This window comes from Vombatus ursinus, unplaced genomic scaffold, assembly GCF_900497805.2.
Source record: "Vombatus ursinus unplaced genomic scaffold, bare-nosed wombat genome assembly UNPS02014798.1, whole genome shotgun sequence".
NCBI lineage: Eukaryota > Metazoa > Chordata > Mammalia > Diprotodontia > Vombatidae > Vombatus > Vombatus ursinus.
Window position 1 is genome coordinate 32,397,254 of NW_020954576.1, and position 20,814 is coordinate 32,418,067.

Below are 20,814 nucleotides of genomic sequence, written 5' to 3' on the forward strand. Positions count from 1 at the left end.
TCCCTTTAAGATTATTTCAAATTTATGCTGTACATATCTAATTTGTAAATACTTCTTTACATGTTGTCCCCTTCATTAGAGTATAATTTCTTTGAGAGAAGGGACTGGACTTTTTTTCCTTTTTGTTTAACTGCCTTTCTATCTCCAGCACTTAAAACAATGTCTGACACACAGTAGGCACTTGGTATTTCTTGACTTGTTTTGATTTGCATCCTTATAATTGATTGTACTATTTATACAGTTCGGGAGGACACACCCAATGTCAGATTTTAGGGAAGATCATGCAGATAATATCATAGCAACTGCTAAAAGATGTAGATGAAGCACCTTCCTTGAACCACAAAGTCTCCTAAAACCAGCTCTGTGATGGCTCAAAAGGGTTTGATATAACTATCAACATAGGGAAAACCAAATGGATGAAGAATGATTATATAAACTATGATATGCAGTTGGATGGACAACCCATACAGCTCATTCATCATTACTTGTATTTGGGACAATACCGCAAATGGACAACAAGGTGATCCTGAGTAGAAATGGAGAGAAGAGTGTTCTGGATTACATTTGGAGAAGTCCACAATTCTTTTAGTGGCTAAAATTCTTCTGGATATAATCTATGATTTATTTTTAAGATTCACACTATTCTAGTGATGCTGTATAGCTCTGGGTCATAGAATGCTATTGTCTCTGCAGAACTGTAGTTGAAGACTGCTGGAAGAGCTATGGAGAGGCACATGATGTACCCAAGTAGGCTATAGCACAATACAAATAAGAAAACACACAAAAGGGAAATAAAAGATGTCAGCAAAGAATGATATGACTAAAAAAAATGATGAACTGAAAAAATGCCTGAAATTCTCTCCCTCCTCATCTCCATTTCTTAGTTTTTCTGGCTTGCTTCAAGTTTCTACTAAAAGACCACCTTCTATACCAAGTTTATAGGAAATCTTTCCAGGTTCCCTTTAGTGTTAGTGCCTTTTTTTCTGAGATTACCTCCAATTTATCTTGTATTTATCTTGCTTGTACATGCTTGTTGTCTCCCCCATTAGACTGTGAGCTCTTTCAGGGAAGTGACTGTTTTTTGCCTTTCTTTGCATCCCTAGCTTAGCATAGTATACACAGTACATAGTAGGCACTTAATAAATGTTTGCTGACTTGACTTGATTTGGACCAGTAAGGCAGCTCAAATAAAGGACAATTTGAATATTACATATATTTCATTGTTGTCCAGACAATGTGAAGAGAAACTTAAGAATTCCCCCCAGCTCGTTTGGTGAACATCTTGTGATTATTTTCTGGAAGGATATAGAAAAGATTCCACAGGATGACCAAGAAGAGATGAGTTGCAATCTGCACCATAGGAGGGAGTGCTCCATGGATGAGATCACAGAATCTTTGGAGTATTGACATCCCCAGGCCAAGCATAGCACATTGTACATGGCAAGTTTTTAATAAACAACTGTTCATTGAACTGAAATTCAATAGTCCACTAAAGGGATGAGGAAATGAAAAAGAAAGATTGATATGAAAGATATTCCTAAGAAAAATTAATTGGAATATAAATTAGCTGGCCCAAGCCATTAAGATCCAACTTATTTCTGGAATGTCAGTGGTGTCTACATTACATTTTGTTCTCCAGAGTTTCCAAGAACTAAAGCATATATATCCTGAAGGTATAAATTATTTGAATTGTTAAACTCAGCACACTTGCATTACCTTCCTTTCATAGTTAAAGCAAGGAAAGGACTTTGTAGAGTTGAAAGCACCATAAAAATGAGTGCTGCCATGACTACTGAAGTGTCAATATGGACATACAGTAACACCTCATTTGTATGACTTCATTGGGTAATGAAGTTTTTCCCATTCTAATTTTGTAAATAAATGATCCTTGTCCTCCTCATCAAGGCTTTAAAAAAAAAAGAAAAGAAATGACCCTTTTCGTTGATTAAATGGATGATCCAAATGACTATATAAAAATCAGTTACTAAATTATTTGACTGATTCAGGAAGTGCAGTTTATGTGTACACAGGGAGGGAGAAGAGAGACAAAGAGTAAAAGAAAGACAAAAGAAAGACAAAGAGAAGTAAAAGTATGTAGAAGAGAGAAAAGAGACAGAGACAGACAAGAGAAAATTTTGAAGTAGATTAATGTTCCAGATAGATATTATACAGTATGTTACCAGATTGAGAAAACTGGGTAAAACGTAAAATAGAATAACCCACTGTATATGCCCTTAAAGAAGATATTTGATGTTTTAAAAGGATATGGTCTTATTTCTTAAAATGTAAGAATTAAGTTGGGATGATTGTTTTGCCAAAATGGAACTTTGTGGGCCTAGAGGATTCTGCCAAGCTAAACCCCTAAGGTTCAAGTTCTTCTTTTTCCTCATTATTGTAAAAAATAATATGAATAATAATTTGTCCTTAATAACACCTTTTATCTGCAGGAGTCAAAATGTTTTACTATTGGCAAAGCACAGTTTCCTGTTTCTAAGAATAAAAGACTTTACTGAGAAAGCTCATAAGGCTAAGACCCTTTGAATATCAAACCAGCCCATTATTTAAATGGGGGGGGAGGGAAAAAGAGGGGGAGAAAGAGACAGAGAGAGACAGAGAGACAGAGAGAGACAGAGACAGAGAAACAGAGAGAGAGAGAAGAAAGAAACAAAAAAAAAGAAAGCAAATGTTGATAGATCAAAAGAGCCTACAGTTTAAGAAATGAGGAGAAAGTACTTGGAACAAACTTTTGTTCTTGGATTTCCTAACCCCAGACATTTAAAAATACTTTGAGATGTGCAATGAACCTGAAAAACACATAGATTCACTCATCCTCCCCAACAAATAAAGCCTTGCTGTTACAAGGTTTAAAGGAAAAACTTGATCCTGACATGTCCCACAGGTTGGTGGGTGCTCTTAATGATAGAAAAAACACATGACTGATAGATTATATTTCACAGGGCTAGAAGGACTAGAGGTCATCTTATCCATCCTCCTGCCTCTAAGCAAGACTTTTCCTGAACAATCTCAATATATGAAAATGTATCATATTGTTAAAGACCTCCCAAAATGGGGATTATATAATCTTCCTGATTGTACAGATTCTATAGTCTAATTCTTTGTCCCTCTGCCCAGAGGTCTGGCTGTGTTACAGTAAATTTATGGGAGGAAATCCTCCTGAGGATCATGCAGGGATTGAAGAACTATCTTCCTCCTCACTATAATATGGGTGGGAGGTAGGGGAGGGGGCTTCTCTGGAGGATTTGTTGCTATTCTGTAGAGTAGACAGAGTATTAGGCTTTAGGGTTCAAAAATCCTTTTATAGAAATCTATTCTTTTCTAAATTAGTTTTTATTGATGTCTTTTGTTTTTTACCTCATCATAGTTTTCTCCAGTATCCCTCTCCTTCCTTCTCCCAGAGAGCCATCCTAAATAACAAATAATATTTTTAAAAGTGAAAAAGAGGAAAGAATCAGTACAACCAATCAATGTGTTTTAAAAGTCCAAAATTACATGTGATGTACAACACCTATAAACTACAAATCCCATGAAGGTGTGGGTTGGGAGTGTACTCTCAATATTTCTTAGAGTTGTGCTTGATCTTTCTAACTTAGCTATGCTCACTTTTTATTTTTTTCATGTGTGGTTCTTCCATTTACATGGTTGTAGTCATTGTGTGTTGTTCTCTTTGTTCTGCTTGTTTCACTCTCAGTTCATGTAGATCTTTCCATGCTTCTGTCTCCATCACATTCATCGTTTCTTATGGCACAGTAATATTCTATTACATTCATGTACCACAGTGTGTTTAGCTATTCCCCAATCAATGGGCATCTACTTTGTTTCCAATTCTTTGCTATCACAAAAAGTGCTGCAATAAATATTTTTGTGTGTAGAGGATCTTTCTTCCTATCAATGGCTTCCTTAGGGCATAAGCCCAGTAATGGTTCAAAAGGTATGCACATTTTCTTAGGAAGGGGGAAGGTGAGGAAGAGAGGGAGAAAAATTGGAACTCAAAATTTTTTTAGAAAACTAATATTAAAAATTATCTTTACATGTAATTGGGAAAAAATAAAATATTTTAAAAAGGAGAAGAAAGGGTATGGACAGTTTAGTCACTCTATTTGCATGATTCCGTATAGCTTTCTAAAATATTTGTATCATTGCTTAGCTCCACCAACAATCTATGCCTATCATTCCATCACCCCTCCAATGTTGAATACTGTCATTTTTTGGTCATCTTTGCCACTTTTCATGGTATGAAGTGAAAACTCAGGATTGTTTTGATTTGCATGTTTCTTATTATTAGTGGTTTGAAATATTCTTTCATGTGGTTGTGAATATTTTGAAATCTTTTGAGAATTGTTTGTTCATATCCTTTGACCATTTATCTATAGGGAAATGGCTATTGGTCATATACATACGTATATATATGTTAATTGTGTACATATATATAATATATATATCACATGTGTATATATGTGTGTATATATATATATATCTTAGATAGTTAGACCCTTATCAGAGAAATTTGATACAAAGATTTCCCTCCATTTGACCACTTCCCTTCTTATCCTAGGTCCATTAAATTTGTCTATGCAGAAGCTTTTCAGATTCATATGATTCAAGTTGTCTGTTTTATCCTTTGAAATTGCTTCTATATCTTGTTTGGTTAAGAATACATCAAAATATGTTCTTTTAATCCCAAGTCTAGATTTTTAGTTTAATTATCTTTGTCCCTTGGATCCTTTCCAAGTTCTCTAGTCAGTCAATAAGCATTTATTAAACACTTACTATGTGCTAGACTCTGCTGAGTGCTGGGGATAACCTCAAAAAAAGGTAAAAAAAAAATAGTCTCCAACATCAAAGAGCTCACATTTCAATGGAAGAGGTGTAAACAACTATATAGCTACAAGATAGGTACTGAGTAGATGGAAGAACCCACAGTGGAAGGTGCTTGCAGCAGGAGGGCTGGAAAGACCTTTTACAGAAGGTAGGATTTTAGTTCAGTCTTGGAGAAGCCAAAAGGAACTAAAAGGTAGAGGGAAGAAGAGAGAACATTCCAAGTTTGGAGTCCAGTATAGTGAGGGCAAAACCATGGACACAGGAGAGAAAGTGTCACATGTTAGGAACAGTGAGTAGGTCAGTCTAGCTGGATTGTAGAATGTTTGAGAGATAGTAAATTATAAGAAGAATGGAAGTGTAGAAAGGACATAGTCAGTGAATAACAAACAGAGGATTTTATATTTGATCCTAGAAGTTTGTAGAGACCCCCTGGAGTTTATTGAAGAGGGGAATGAGATGATTAGACCTTCATTTTAGGAAAAAAACACTAGCAGCTGCATGAAGGCAGCCATTTTTAATGGGCCTGACATGGATAAACATTTTGCAAGGGAAACTACAGGTTGGTCAGACAGGTGGAAGGAGAACCAGGAGAAAACCTAGAGAGCAAAGAATACCTGAGAAGTTAAGATGATCAAAGGTGTCAGATGCTTTCAATATATTAAGAAGGGTGAGGATTGAAAAAAAGACTATTATATTAGTCAATTAAGAGATCATTGATGAGTTTCAGTTGAATAAAGAGGTCAGAAGCCAGACTGCAGCGAGATTAGAAAAAAGTGGAGAGGAAACGAAGGCACCAATTGTAGATGGCCTTGTTAAGTAATTTAGCTGAGAAGAGAAGGATGATAGCTAGAAGGAATGGTCTGATAGTGAATGAGACAAAATGAATAATTTAAGATACAGTTTACTCCCAGAAAACGAACCAGTAAAATACCACCAAATAAATAAATGCATCTTTGATTTACCTGCTGAGTGTTCCCTACTGGTCTTCATTTTTCCTGGAGACCAAAGAGTGGCTCTATGTTTAAATCAGGGATATGCCATAAGCTCATGGACACATGGAGTGGAGTGAAATGGAAAGTTTCCCCAGGATTAAAATATGCTCATTTCCTCACTTACAAGTTCTCCAAGGGAGTGAAGGACTTTTAAGACTTAGTTGTTTTCTTTTGTTTTTTTTTTTTGAAACTTGAAAAATCTGATTTGAAAGTGTTTAATCATTTACTTTCCATTATCTACCTTCTTTCATGGACTTGAAAGAAGTCTGGGGAGGAATTTGATAGCATTTTACATGCATGCACGCGCGCGTGCACACACACACACAGAGGATGCTTTATTTATAGAAAAATATAGTTGAGATATATATATATACACAAATATACATTTGTTGTTTTATTCATATAGCAATATAATTGATGACATATATGTGTATATATGTCATATGTATGTAGTGCCATAAGAATTATAAGAAACTTTCCCCATAATAACTCTGAGTCCAAAAATTATCAATCCATTTTACAAGATAATTAACTGAAGTTCAGAAAGGCTCTACAACCTGATAAGTAGTGGGAAATTTCTGAATTTGTACTCATTGTGGTCTACCATTCTCCCTCACTCTGCAAAAGTTTGGCTAATAGTCATCTACTTGAAATACCATCTTAACATCCCACAGGGGTATTGTTGAAGACTGTTGATTTAACCATATCTCCTCGTTTCTGGTGGCTGTTATTTTCCTTATGGTAAAATCCTCAGTTCAGACTGATCTTACCCCCTGAGAGGAGCCAATGGCACCAAAGCTCTATGTGCAGCGTCTCTGAATCAATTCACCCACAAACTCCTGCTTCCCCACCCCGTGCATTATGTAACAGAACGCCTTCCCCATGTCCAGACATTAAAACTTTTCATAACTGGTCCTTTTATATATTGTGAGAGGCTTGAGTTTCTAATAAAGCACTCTTTGACTTCTATACCATAGAAAAAAAAGTTTGCTTTCCAGTTGTGTTTGGCAATCGAAGATTCCGGACTTGCATTTTTTTTCTTTACAATCCGTTTATGTCCCTTCAGTGACATTTTCATTGCCTTTGTGTGTGTGGATTTTTCTCACCCATGAACACGGCACATTCTTTGTTATGCACTCAATGTTTATATTAAGAAACCGGATCATTAAACCTCCATCCTATGTTATTAATCGAATGACCTTCAGGTAGAAAATGAGGTGAATGCTGTTATTTTTAAGAAGAAAGGAAAGCTTTGTGAAGGGGCATGCTGTGGGACTCTGGCAGGAGATGTGGTGTCTGCTCCTGTTCTCTGCATTGTTCACCAGAAAGTGACTTGTCTGTTCTCAGAAGGATTAGCCATTTTATGCTCTATAGAAGCTCAAGCCCCCTATTAATGAAGTCGATGTAACATCAGGCATAATCAAAAGGGGCTAAACGCTTTATATTTAAGAACACAGGTAGTACTGTGTATCTTCCAAAAGTTTAAGTCTGCTGTGATCCTTGGAGGTATTTTCTTCCCTGCTGAGGTTAGCGAGGCATTTTAGAGTGTGTCTGTGGTACGCCCAGGGTGATTAGTAATTAGCCAGAAATGAAATTGGTAGCTCAGCAAATCTCTTTATTATATTAAGAGCCCCATGTAATTGCTAGGATTTGGTTCTGTTTTTTTGCTAGCTTAGGTATGACGTAAGGCTTCTCTGCCTGGAAAATCCCTTATTTACTGACTTCTCTGGATTTTGTAATAGTGTCAGAGCTTTGGATTTATTCTCCTGGGGACTTCTGTCTGTGATGAATTCACTTTATAAATATAGTCCTCATCTTGTGACTGTGGGGGTGACACAGCACAGTCCCCTCCCTCACTCCCTCCATCACTTGTGAACAAACTGCCCTGATTTGCTGAGTTCATGAGCAACCTACAGCATCCTGGATTTGATGCTGAGCAGAGCCCCCAGCCGGCAGACTCTTTCAAAAGAACAAAGAGAATCTGGCCTCTAATGATTATGTTCTCTACTCCTTTCTCCAGAAACTGAAACATGCTACACAATTGACTGTCCTCGGCAGGTGATGAAGATGAATGTGAAAGCTCTGTCCATACACCTCAAAAACTGGCATTGGCATGAGAACTAGGATTTTTCAGACCAAGGAAAAAAGATAACAGCCAGTCAAATGTCGAATCTAGCATCCTGAGACTTCAGGGTTGGGTGGAACTGTAGAGATGGCCTAGTACACTACCTCTCCAATTTTATAGATGTGGAAACTGAGGCCCAGAAAAGTCATGTGATTTGCCCATGATCACACAGATAGTAAATAGTATGGAAAAAAATTCTATTCTTAAAATTCAAAATAAAGTATTTTATACAGATTTGTGGAGAGGTTCCTTTCTCTTTATTTGGCAATTCTTTGAGTCTACTGTGCTTGTTAAGACATGAAGGGGGAAAGTAACATGTCTTCCCAGAGAAGATAAAATACAACTTTCTGATCTTTGCCCATTTTCTAGATTCAAATTGGTTGAAGATTCCATACCCCAGGGAGCACCAGAAAAGTCCAAGCCATTATTATCATTTAACCAAACATTCCTGGCGGCATCATGAACATTTTCCAATAAATTTAAGTTAGGGAAAATCAGCCAGGCAATCCAATTCAATTCAACAGACACTTATTAAGTTCATAATATCAGTCAATAAACATTTATTAAGCACCTACTATATGCCAAGTACTGTAATAAGCACTGGCAAAAGACAATTCCTGATCTCAAGTAACCCACAGTCTAATGAGGGAAGTGGCATACAAACAACTATGTACAAATAAGCTGTATACAGCATAAGTTGGAGATAATCAATAAGAGGGGAGGCATTTGAATTGAAGGGTTGTAAGAAAGGCTTCTTGTCAAACCTGGGATTTTAGCTGGTACCTGAAAAAAAGCTAGAGAAGCCAAGAGATGAAGAGAAACAGAATTATAATCACAGGGGAAAATTATAGGCACAGAATTATAGACATACAGTGAAAATGTCTGGAGTCAGTCAATAGAGCATCATGTGTGGGGGAACTGCAGAGAGGACAAATTACTGGATCAGACTATATGGTAGGGGTAAGATATAAGACCTGTGTATGTAGAACACTGTGCTAGACACTAGGGGGAGATTATAAATTTTAGACAAGAATTGATGCGTGAGTGTCCACTTGGTGAGAAGCCCTGTACGTACATCACAGTTCAGGAAAGGAGGCATTACATGATTTAGAATCAAGAGATCAGAGCTTAGAGCTTAGAGCTCATGTCATCCAATGCCCTTGTTTTCAGATGAGGAAACTAATGTCCAGGGAGTTGACTTGATCCAACTAAGGTCACAAATATAGCAAGCGACAGTTGAGATTCAAACCCAAAACTTATGATTACAAATCCAGCGCCCTTTTCTAGAAGGTTCTAGTCCTATTAATGAAGGGCTTCCAATCTATTTGAGATTAAATAGCAAGTAATTGTTAGGCTAGGTTTTTTTTTAAACAAATGATAGACATAGATTACATAAATGCACAAACCATGTACCTAACGTGCATAATAGAATTATAATTCATCTATCTGTTACATTTATGTGTATATGCATACACATATGAATATGATAATTATGATATCACAATAACTACCTTAACAAATATAATAGTAAAGATTTTGGGGACTTGATGAAGAAAAATATTTGCTAACCAAGAGACACATTTTAATAATTAAGGGCCTATGTAGTTTTTTCTTCTACCTGTAGCTTCTTGTGATGTTTCTGAATGACATGAACTCATAGTACCGAAATGACTCTTGACCCACTGGGCACCTTACCTTTCTACAAGACCTCTGCCAGATGTCAGTTTCCAGTACAAAAGCCAGGAGATGGGTCAGCCTCTTCTTTTTCATCCCTGAGTAGCAAAGCTACAGATGTTATTCATATTAATCACAGTGTCCAGTCCTTTGACAGATGTTACAGAGTCCTTTGGCTCAATAAAAAAAACAAAAATCATGTGTCATTGAGTTCCCTGGGTTAAGTGCATGCTACTTAAAAAACATTTCCTTTTGTCCATTTGTTTCCTGTTTGATGAGACATTTGGGGACCTCCAACATCTGCACTGAGGTCACAGTGCATCTTTGCCAAATGCCCTTTTGTTATTATTTTTTCTTTCTTTGGTGACATTCACTCATTGATCATCATTCCCCTCTTCTAACTTCTGGCAGCTAAGGATTACTTCCAGGGGCCTGGTAGATCATGGATGCTCTCTGACACCAGGGTGTAGGATGCTAGGAGGTAAAGGAGGAGGTTTCACATGGCTTTATGATTTCCTGTTCTGATCCCATCTCAAAAGCTGAAGATTGTTTCCAAATGTTTTCCAAAGCCAATTTCATCATTACATGGGTATTAGGCATTACAGCTAAGTATTGTGGCTAAAACATCTCCCTCCCTCCTGAGACTGTGCCTTTGGGTTAGATTTTGACTTTGAGGGAGAAAAAGTGACAACTTCTTAGTTTTGATCAAAAACATGGACAGTGTTACATGACATGCAAGATGAGTTTAGTCCATGGCTCCAACCATGTGAACAGAAAACAACAAGAGTATTATGGGCTAAAAACATTTAGAATCATCAGAATACGAGATTTGAAGGTTGATGTTCATAGCCTCTTAATTCTTCTGAGGCATAGGATCATAGGCCTAGAGACAGAAGGGACTTTGAAGTTAATAAGGCCAGACACATTTTACAGATGAAGAAACTAAGACAGAGAGAGAGACTAACTGTTTTGCTGAAAGCCACACAGGTAGTATGAGGCAGAGTTGCTATGTGACCCTGAGTCTTCTGATTCCAAAATACTAAGAGACAAAGTGAGGCTGGATTTAATTAACCATCAGGTTTGTCCATTTAGACATGATTAAGGAAAGCCCTAAATCATTTTCATTGGGTAATAAGACCTCCCTATCACGCTGGTCAAAAGTTCCACGTAGTTTCCCAGTCAGGCTTCATTGGTTACTGTAATGCCACATTCCACTAAAGGAAAACCTAATTGTGGACTAAATTGGGTCAGGCAAGGGCACTTTTAGGATTGTATTTATCTTCATTTCTTTGGAAATTCAAGGAAAGCAGCAAAAGTGATGCTGTTGGCTATGATCAAAGGCAATAAGCAGAATGACCGTATGTCTTAAGGTCTCTCCCCTCCCAGCTCTAGGAAGCTATGAAACTTTGGTCATCTTCCAAATCATTAATCTTATAACTGTGCCAGAGATCTGGATTTGGAGAATCAGTCAGTCAGTCAATCAACAAACATTTATAAATCGCTTATTATGTTGCTGGCTCTATGTTATGTGCTAGCAACAGACAGAAAATTGAAAGCATTTTCTCTGCCCCCAAGGCATTCATCTTCGAATGGGGGAGACAACATTCAAATAACTAGGTGCATATGAGATGTATACAGAGTAGACAGAAAATAATCTTGGAGGGTAAGAAACTACATCTGGAGGAAAGGTATAATTTGAGTTGAATTATGAAGGAGATGAAAGAAAATAAGAGGTAGAAGTTAGAAATTAAGAGGTAGAAGAAGAGTATTCCAGTTGTGGTGTGTGTATGTGTGTGTGTGTGAGAGAGAGAGAGACAGAGACAGAGACAGAGAGACAGACAGAGAGACACAGAGAGAGTCAGAGAGAGACAGTACAAAGAAACAGAAACACAATAGGGACTGTGTAATAAACAGCTAATAAGTAAGAGCTAATAAGTAAGAATAGCTGGATCATAGTATGAGTGGAGAGGAGTAAAATGGAAGAAGACTGGAAGGGTAGGAAAGGGCCAAGTTGTGAAGAGCTTTCAATGCCAACAGGTGATTTCATATTTTATCATGGAGGTAATAGGGAGCCATTAGAGCTCGATGAGAAATTTGTTGAGGATATCACGGCTATATCTGAACTTTAAGGAAATCACATTGGCAGCTGAATGGAAAATGGCTTTGAGTGGAGAGAGACTTCAGGCAAGCAGACCAATTAGACACCAACTAGACTATTGCAATAATCTAGGAGCGAATTGATAGGGGCTTTTACTAGGGTGTTGACTATTTGAATGGAGTGGGGGAGCAGCATATAAAAGGTGTTGTGAAGGTATAAATAACAAGATACAGCAACAAATTGTATATATGGGGAACATAAGAGGGGTGAATCAAGGATGAAACTGGAGGATGATGAAGCTCTTAACAGCAATAGGAGGAGTGAATATTCAAGGGAGTAGAGTGGTTTTCGTCCAATGCTATTAATATGAATTAACCTCACAATTAATATGAATAAACCTTGTTTTCAAAGGTGATGCTAGCAAAGTATATGCTTTCTTAGCTATTTTTTTTAGTAGTAGTGAGAGTTAGTTTAGTTATATATACACTCTTGCATTTGTAAAACAACAGGATGGGATTCAGTTTGTGACCAGAGAACATGTAGACTCAAAGTCCATATCATTGCCTAATTTTCTAAACTGTCCCATGAGTTAATTGTGCATCTTTGTCTAGAAAAGAACAAGGGAGATAATTTAGTAGGCAATGTTGAAGGATATAAAGTGACCTCCCCTAGAGGTCTTTCAGAGCAGGCTGTGTCCCTGTGTCTTTGCACTGACCTTGATGACACCTACCTTGAAGTCAGGGAATGTCCTAGATACTATCTTGGGGTTCCTTCCATCCTTACATTCTAAGGAGTAAACCATATGACTACTAAAGTCTTATTGCTTCATTGTGGTGTAAACGTCACCTTAGGTTCTCAAAGGCTCTGATAATAGAACACAAGCTTGGACAAATCCCACCAACCTGGAAGAAAAATCTCAAAAATTTCAAGAACAGGCACAGGGATAGTCTGAGATCTAGACTAGCTAAGTTTGGAGAATTAGATCAAGAGACATGAAGATGATGGCTTCGATGTATGCAATGAGATATATATTTTTGACTATGGCCAATGTGGGAGTTTATTTGTTTAATTATGCATGTTTGTTAGAAGGGTTTTTCCCCCCAGTAAAGTGGGAGGTAGGAAGGAAAGAAAATATGCTTGTTATTAAAAAATTTCATTTAAAAAGAGAGAAGATTGACCACTATGTGATGATTTTAAGGGAAAATGGGGGGAATGCCCAGCCACTCATGTAGATCATATAGTAAGGCTTTGGAAGTTTGTTTTCTGGCACCAAAGAAGAAAATATTCATGCTATCAAAGTCATATATCTAGAGTATTAAAAAAGTGTATTCTATCTGGCCAACACTAAGTATCTTGATAATAGTGCCTTCCCTCTGATTATTATCTCCAATTTATTTTATATAGAGCTTGTTCATACACAGTTGTTCATGTATTGTCTCCCACGTTAGATTTCAAGGTCCCTGAGAACAGGGACTACCTTTTGCCCTTCTTTGTATTCTCAGCACTCATCTCAGTGTCTGGCATATAGTAGACGATGTTTGTAGGTAAATATTTGTTTGATTGGTCTCAAATTCCAATTTTTAAGACTTCAATAAATTTTCCCCATCCAATCAGATCTAACAAGCAATTCTTAAGTACGTACTATACCCAAACGCAACTAGATGACTCTGTGAATAGAGTTCTGGGACTGAAGTCAAGAAGACGCTTTTCTGAGTTCAACTCTGGCCTCAGATACTTCCTAGCTACATGACCCTGAAGTCACTTAACTCTGTTTGCCTCAGTTCCTCATCTGTAAAATGAGCTGGAGAAGGAAATGGCAAAGCATTCTAGTATCTTTACCAAGAAAACCCCTAATGGAGTCAGGGAGATATGACTGAGAAATGATTAAACAACAAGGATATAGAAGACATCAGGTACACAAAGATACAATGAAAACTAGTCCTTGCTTTTGAGGAATTTACATTCTGTTGGGGCAATCCAACACGTAAATAGATGCAAACACACATGATCATCTGAGAAGGGAGAGAAATAATAACTGGAGGATCATGTAAAACTTCTGCTAAGTGGCTATACCTGATCTGACCTGTTGAAAGGAGTTAGAAATTCTAAGAAGCGCAGGGAACCATCTGGGCAAAAGTACAGAGGTGAAAGATGAATCACTGATTTCTAGAAAGACCAAGTAGACCACTTTGACCAGAAAAGAGAACATCACTAAGGAGAATAATGTGTGATAATCTTGGAACGAGGTGACTGAAGGCAGATAGTGAAGGCCTTTCAGTGCCAAGCTGACGACTGTGTGTTCCTCACCGCAGTGTTTACTTAACAAGACTCATTCACCGCAGTAATTTTTTCTCAGTTCATTTTCCGCAGCTCTCTGTAATGCTTGGTTCTACCAGGCATTAACTGGAATACATGAGGAACTACAAACCAGCAGGTGCAGCCTGCCTGGATCATGCAAGAAGGCAACAGTCAGAGAGAGTGTTGCCGAGCTTTCTTTATGGGCTGGTCTCTCATGTGAAGTTTGACTTTCTCCTCTTTGCTGACACTGCCTGTTTAAAGGTGGTTGCCACTGAATCATGTGAAGCACACACTTCTCCAAATGTCTCTCCAGAGACCCACATGGCCCTCCACTGAGCAATAATCCAGATTCCTTATTTTCCCCCCTCTGGGAAGGAGAAGGACTTTCTGCCAAAGGACATATTTCAGACTATTCTTTCAGCTGTTCCCAGGGGAAACTTTAAGGGCCTGGTGATTTTTCATTAAACACTAGTGGCAAGACTAAGCCTTGTGCAAAAAAAACAAAAAAAAAAACCCAAACTTATAGAGGAGGGGTACATGTGCCTCATGTACCTAATCACCTTGTCTTCTCTAGTGAACTAGGCCTCAGGGATGATGCTGCCTCCATTAGCTGACTTCAGAGAAGACAGCAGGACATCTGAGAAGAGAGGGTAATGGGGTCCTTGAATCATTCTAGCCACACCTCTGATTAGGAAAAAAAATAAATTTTGCTGTGCAAATACTTGATAGATCATCACATCTACTGGCAGTCAGACTCTGTTATTCATTGTGTACAAAAGAAATAAAATCTGGCAAGGCTTCTGGGGGTGGATATGTATGTCAGCTCTAATGAGGAGAAAAGCCTGAATATCAGTCAGTGTCTCAGAGATATAGCCGAGGTGATTTTGTAAGCAAAGAGCTGAAATCCATAATGCTTTCCCCATCTTTAAAGACACCAGTGGTGGGGCAAAGAGAGAAAGGGAACAGGAAGTCTGGTTTATAGCATGTAGATTTGTATAACATTTTTGTACAGTTAAGGAAAAACATAAAAAGTAAGCTTTTTTTTTAAATGAGATTCAAAATTAAGAGCATCTAAAAGGGAAAAAATGTTAGATGGTATAAGGTGAGGAATAAAAGATAAAGGACTCATGATAGAAAGTGCTATCCATATCTAGAGAAAAAAACCCAAAGGAATCTGAATGCAGATCACAGCACACTATCTTCACTTGTTTTATCCTTTTTTTTCTTTTGGTCTGTTTCTTCTTTCACAACATGACCAATATGTAAATATGTTTTATATGATCGCACATATATAACCTATATCAAATTGCTTACCATGTTAGGGAGAGGGGAGTGGAGGAAGGGAGAAAATTAAGAACTCAGAATTTTTTAAAATAAATGTTAAAAATTGTCTTTGTATGTAATTGGAAAGAATAAAACACTGTTTAAAAATAAAAATTAAAACAGAATAAAAGCTATTACCATAGACAGGAGTGAAAGCAAGAAGGTAAAGTGATATATAGAAGACAAAGAAATAGAAATATATTGAGGACTTAGCACTGAGAAGAGGAGAAGGATAATAGATATTGGGGAAAGGAGATCAGGAAGGCAAAAGAAAGGATGGATGATTGAAAACAAGGGAGGAGAAAAGAGAATATATTGTAGTTAGGAGACTAGAGTAGCTGAACCAGAAAAAGAAAGAAGGGAGGCAGAACAGTATGGCAAGATATGTCAGATCGAGAACAAGACTGAGAAGACTATGGACATATTAAATGACATCAATGCAGAATCATTTATTAAGTGCTGATCAAGTGCCAGGTACTTTTAGGTGTTGGTGGTACAAAACCAAAGGCCAGAATAGTCCCTGACCTCAAGGAGAATACATTCTATTGGGAAAGACAACATCTTACACATTTGTTGATACAAAAGGGATGCAAAATAGATATATGGTGACTTTTGTAGGAAGAGCTTTAGCTCTTTTGGAAGGATGAATTACCTAGATAAATGCTACAATTCTGACTTCAGCTGGTTGGTATTGACCAACCATCAATATTCATCAATCAATGTGTGAACATATTTTTGTTGTTGTTTAGTCATTTTTAGTCATGTCTGAATCTTTATGACCCCATTTTGGTGTCTAGGACATTTCCTTCTCCAGCTCAGTTTACAAATGAGGAAACTGAGGCAAATGGGTTAAGTGACTTTTCCAGGGTCACACAGCTAATAAGTGTCTGAGACTGTATTTGAACTCATGAAGATGAGTCTTCCTGATTCCCAGCCCAGTGCTCTGTCCACTGTGCCACTTAGCTGCCTAGGTAAACAGGTATATGCTTCCTGCCCCCCCTCCAAAAGCTCATACATAAGATAAGTCTGTTGATTAAGGAAAAGAAAACAAAGCATCAATGTTTAAGGAATAAACTGTAGTTTGGAATATAAACATGGTACCCAGTTGCTGAGATGACCCTATGCTTTCATCAGTGTCCTTCCAGCATTTTCTCTTTCCTCTGCTATGTGTGTTGGTGGGTGTATGTAGAGAGTAGATATTTAGCTTCAACTTGACTTGATATTTAGTTACAACTTGACTTCCCTCTCAGGTTTGCCTGGCTATGGTGAGTGCTGAAGTGCTTGCTCTGCATAAAGAGGGAAAAAGAGAGTTTTAGCAGGAGCAGTAAAATGGGGAATTTGCTCATTTGGGGTTAGTTGATCTGTGCCCTTTTCCTTGAAATACCTAGGCTTAATTAACTAGAGTTGGCAAAATTCACCTTCGCTTTTGAAGTTTTCACTGCATACTCATTGTGTGGATTGGGCTGAATACACTGTATGTGTGAGTAATTATTTCAGGATGGTATTTGATTTGGACCTTTCTCTATTTCTGTTAGGGGCATTATTATCCTTCAAACGACCCAGATTCACAACTTTGGAGTCATCACAACTTTTTTCCTACCTCCCAAAACCAATCAACTGATTCTATCTCCACCATACATCTCATATTTCATTCCCTTTTATTCTCCCACATGGCCACAACTCTAGTTCAGGACTCCATCTCCTCTTGCCTTGATTACTGCAATAGTCTGTCTCCTAAGTGGTTTTCCTGTCTTTAGTCTCTCCCCTCTCCAATTTATTTTCAGATAGCTGCCAATGTAATAATCCTGAACACAGGTCTGACCGTGACATTCTCCTGCCGAAGCCGCCAGTGTCTTTCTCTTGCTTCTAGGATCAAATTCAGAATCCTTTGTTTGACATTTAAAGGTCTTCACAGTCTGACTCCAATATCTACCTTTCCTGCTTCATTCCACATCATTCTTTTTCACACATTCTATTTTCCAGTCTAATCTCTCTGCTTGCCCTTTTCTACACATAAAAATTTCACCTCTCACCTCTGTGCCTTTGCATAGGCAGTAATAGTTCTGCATGGTTAGTGTGCTCTCTCTCTTCCCCTTTGCATCATATAAATCTGAGCTTCCTTCAAAACTCAGGTCAAGTTCTGCCTCTTTTAGGAAGGCAGTCTTAAGGTCTATTGATCTCACCTGGCTTCAGATATTTACTAGTTGTGTGACCTCGAGCAAGTCACCTTGCTAACTATTTTGTATTTATTTTGTATATATTTCACATTTATTTGTCTTTGCACATATTTCCATGCTCAATAGAACATAAACTTCTTGAAGTCAGGGATTGTTTTGGTCTTTATATTTCAAGCTCCTAGCAAAATGTGTGCCAAATGATAGGTATGTATTAAATGCTCATGAAGTTGAATTTGAAGAATACAAGAAGTACAAGAAGACATATGAAGTGATGGAGAATGAAGCAAGCAGAACCATGAGAAGAATACAGAGGATGGTGATCACAATAGTAATGAAGAAAATGAAACAATGCTATCTACTTATATTGACCAAGTTGGGCTCAAAGCAGAGCTATAAAAATGTAACTCCTTTCCTTCTTTGTGGAAGGGAGAGGCACAATTGATGTGGAACACCATATAGAATAGTGGATTTGGTCGATAGATTGGTTGGTTTGGCTGAATGTTACTGTTTTCTTTTTCTTTTTTTATTCTTTGTTATATGGAATGATTCAAGATAGGTAGGAAGGTAGAACCTTGAGGTAGCTAGGTGGCAGAATGGGTAGAGTGCTGAACCTGGAGTCAGGAAGATCTAGGTTTAGATACTTACTACCTGTGTGATCCCGAGGAGGTCACAGTTCCCTCATCTGTAAAATGGGGATAATAGCACCTACCTTTCAGAGTTCTTATGAGGATCAAATGAAATAATATTTGTGCAGGGCCTGGAACATAGTAGGCATTATATAAATGCTAGCTATTATTAATCAATCAAATATTTACTAGATATCCATTATTATTGTTGTTATTATTATACTGAGAAGTGAAAGTATTGTTAAAAAAGATATGAACAGAAATTTTAAAGAATGCTTATTGAATTGAATAAATAAAAGTTGGACAAAAGGTAAAGACCTAAGCAAAACCAGAAAATATAATACATCTTTAGGGGTTGGAAAGCAGTCCATATTCAGTGGGATTTGGGGTACCTGAAGTGGAATAATAGAATGTAAAGCTAAAAAAAATAAGTCAAGAAAAGACTTGATTTTTAAGATAAGCAATCTAGATTTAATTCAGCAAGTGAAGAGAAGACTTTAAAGATAACCAAGCAGCAACTCATTTGCTTTTAAATACTCACAAAGCATTCTCTTAATAAGACATTATAGAGGTTTTCCAGTAATAGAAGTCACATGCTTTGGTCTATAATTTGCAGATTCAACTCTCTTCCCTTAAAAAAATGGAACGATCTTTATTCAGTCCTGGGGCAGCTTTCACCTTCTCCACAATCCCTCAGAGATGATTGAGGCTCAGCAATCAACCCAGTGCCCTAGGATGGAATTCTTGCAGACCTCCTGATAGATCATAGATTCTGAGCTTGAAGGGACCATAGAGGTCATCTAATCCAACTCACTCATTTAACTTATGATGAAACAAAGGACCACAGCAGTGAAATAATTTGCCCATGCTCACACAGACATTAAGCTGCACATCTGGAATTTGAATGCTTATCTTCTTGACTCCAAGTCTAGGGCTCACTCCACTACACAGAACTAGTGATCTGAACTTATTGAGGGCAATTAGCTATTCCTTTGTCATCTCATTTATCACTAGTTTCATTTGGTTTATCATTTTCATTTTATCTAGAACTATCTGAACAAAAGAGTTAAGAGAAACCCAATTCTTCTCCCAGTCAGATCTTTATCTGACTGGGTTATACCAAAAACATCCAGCTCCAGAATCTAATCAACATTTTATTGCCTCAGCTTATGAACTCATTTAAGTTGGATTAGGATTCTGAGATAAATGCTCAGATTCCTTTTTATTATAAATTTTACATAAAACTAAAGCAAGCAGATCATCATTCACACACAGCCCTATAATAACAAGCTCTTATGAATCCACCCAACAGGACCAAAAAAAAAAGTATGATAAGTGTATTCTCAAACAATGGCTCTTTGTGAGCTTTGTTTTCATTAGGTTTTTTAATAATAAAGAGGTCACTTGGTTCAGGATAGAGGAGTATAATAAATGTAGTACATTAAAACAAAATAAAGCATCCGTTATCCAACTGTCTCATACTGAATCTCACCATTTATCAAGCTGACCCACAGTAACAAACCTTGAGAAGCTAGGTAGTACAATGGATAGGAGGCTGAATCTAGAGCCAGGAAGCCCTGGACTCAAATTGTACCTCAGAGATTTTAGCTAGATGATTCTAGGCAAGTCATCTGACCCCTAAGCCTCAGTTTCCTCATCTGTAAAATGGAGAAAATAACAGGACCTGCCCCCCAGGATTAGTTGTGAGGGTCAAGTGAAATAATACACGTAAAACACTTTGCAAACCTTACTGTGTAAAATGATATATGAATGCTAATTTTTATTATTATTAAAAGAGTTGTTCATTCAGTTCAATCATGTTTGACTTTTCATGTCCTCATTTGGAGTTTTCTTGGCAAAGATACTGGAGTGGTTTGCCATTTCCTTCTCCAGTTCATTTTACAGATGAGGGACTGAAGTAAACAGGGTTTAGTGACTTGCCCAGGGTGATACTAATAGTAAGTGTCTGAGACCTGATTTGAACTCATGAAGATGGGTTTTCCTCACTCCAGGCTCCACTGTGCCACCTAACTGCACATTATTAGAATAGAGTAGGCATCAAATCAGAGCAGCCCTGAAGGAATAGAAGTGTTCCTTTGCAGGACATCACTTCCATTCTACTCTTTAAAATATGTAATATCTAATATTTTTATATTTTATTGGAATACATATTTACATATATATGATGAAAGAAAATTGAATAGCAATTCAGAATAAAGGCAAGAAACATTTGTAGCAAGTATTGCCTACTTCTCAAAGGCTTGCTTTAATAGTAGTTGACATTTATATAGTACCCTTAGAGTTTGCAAAATGTTTTTTGAATATCATCATCTCATTTGACCCCCTCAATAGCCTTCTGAAGGAGGCAAATACTACAAGTATTATTGTTCTCATTTTATAGATGAGGAAACTGAAGTTCGGGGAGGTTTAAGTGACATATACATGATCATACAGCTAGTAATTAGGAAAGATGGGATTTAAACTCATTTCCCCTAACTCCAAGTTCAGAAGTCTTTCTGCTATACCATACTTTCCTGTTAGGAAAATGGTACAATTAACTATAGGCTTGGAGGTTGTGTCTATGAAATGCCCAAAGCTAAAACTATTGTTTAATTAATTTCATTTTATTCAGTGAAAGATGACTCAGCAAAAGTTACATCAA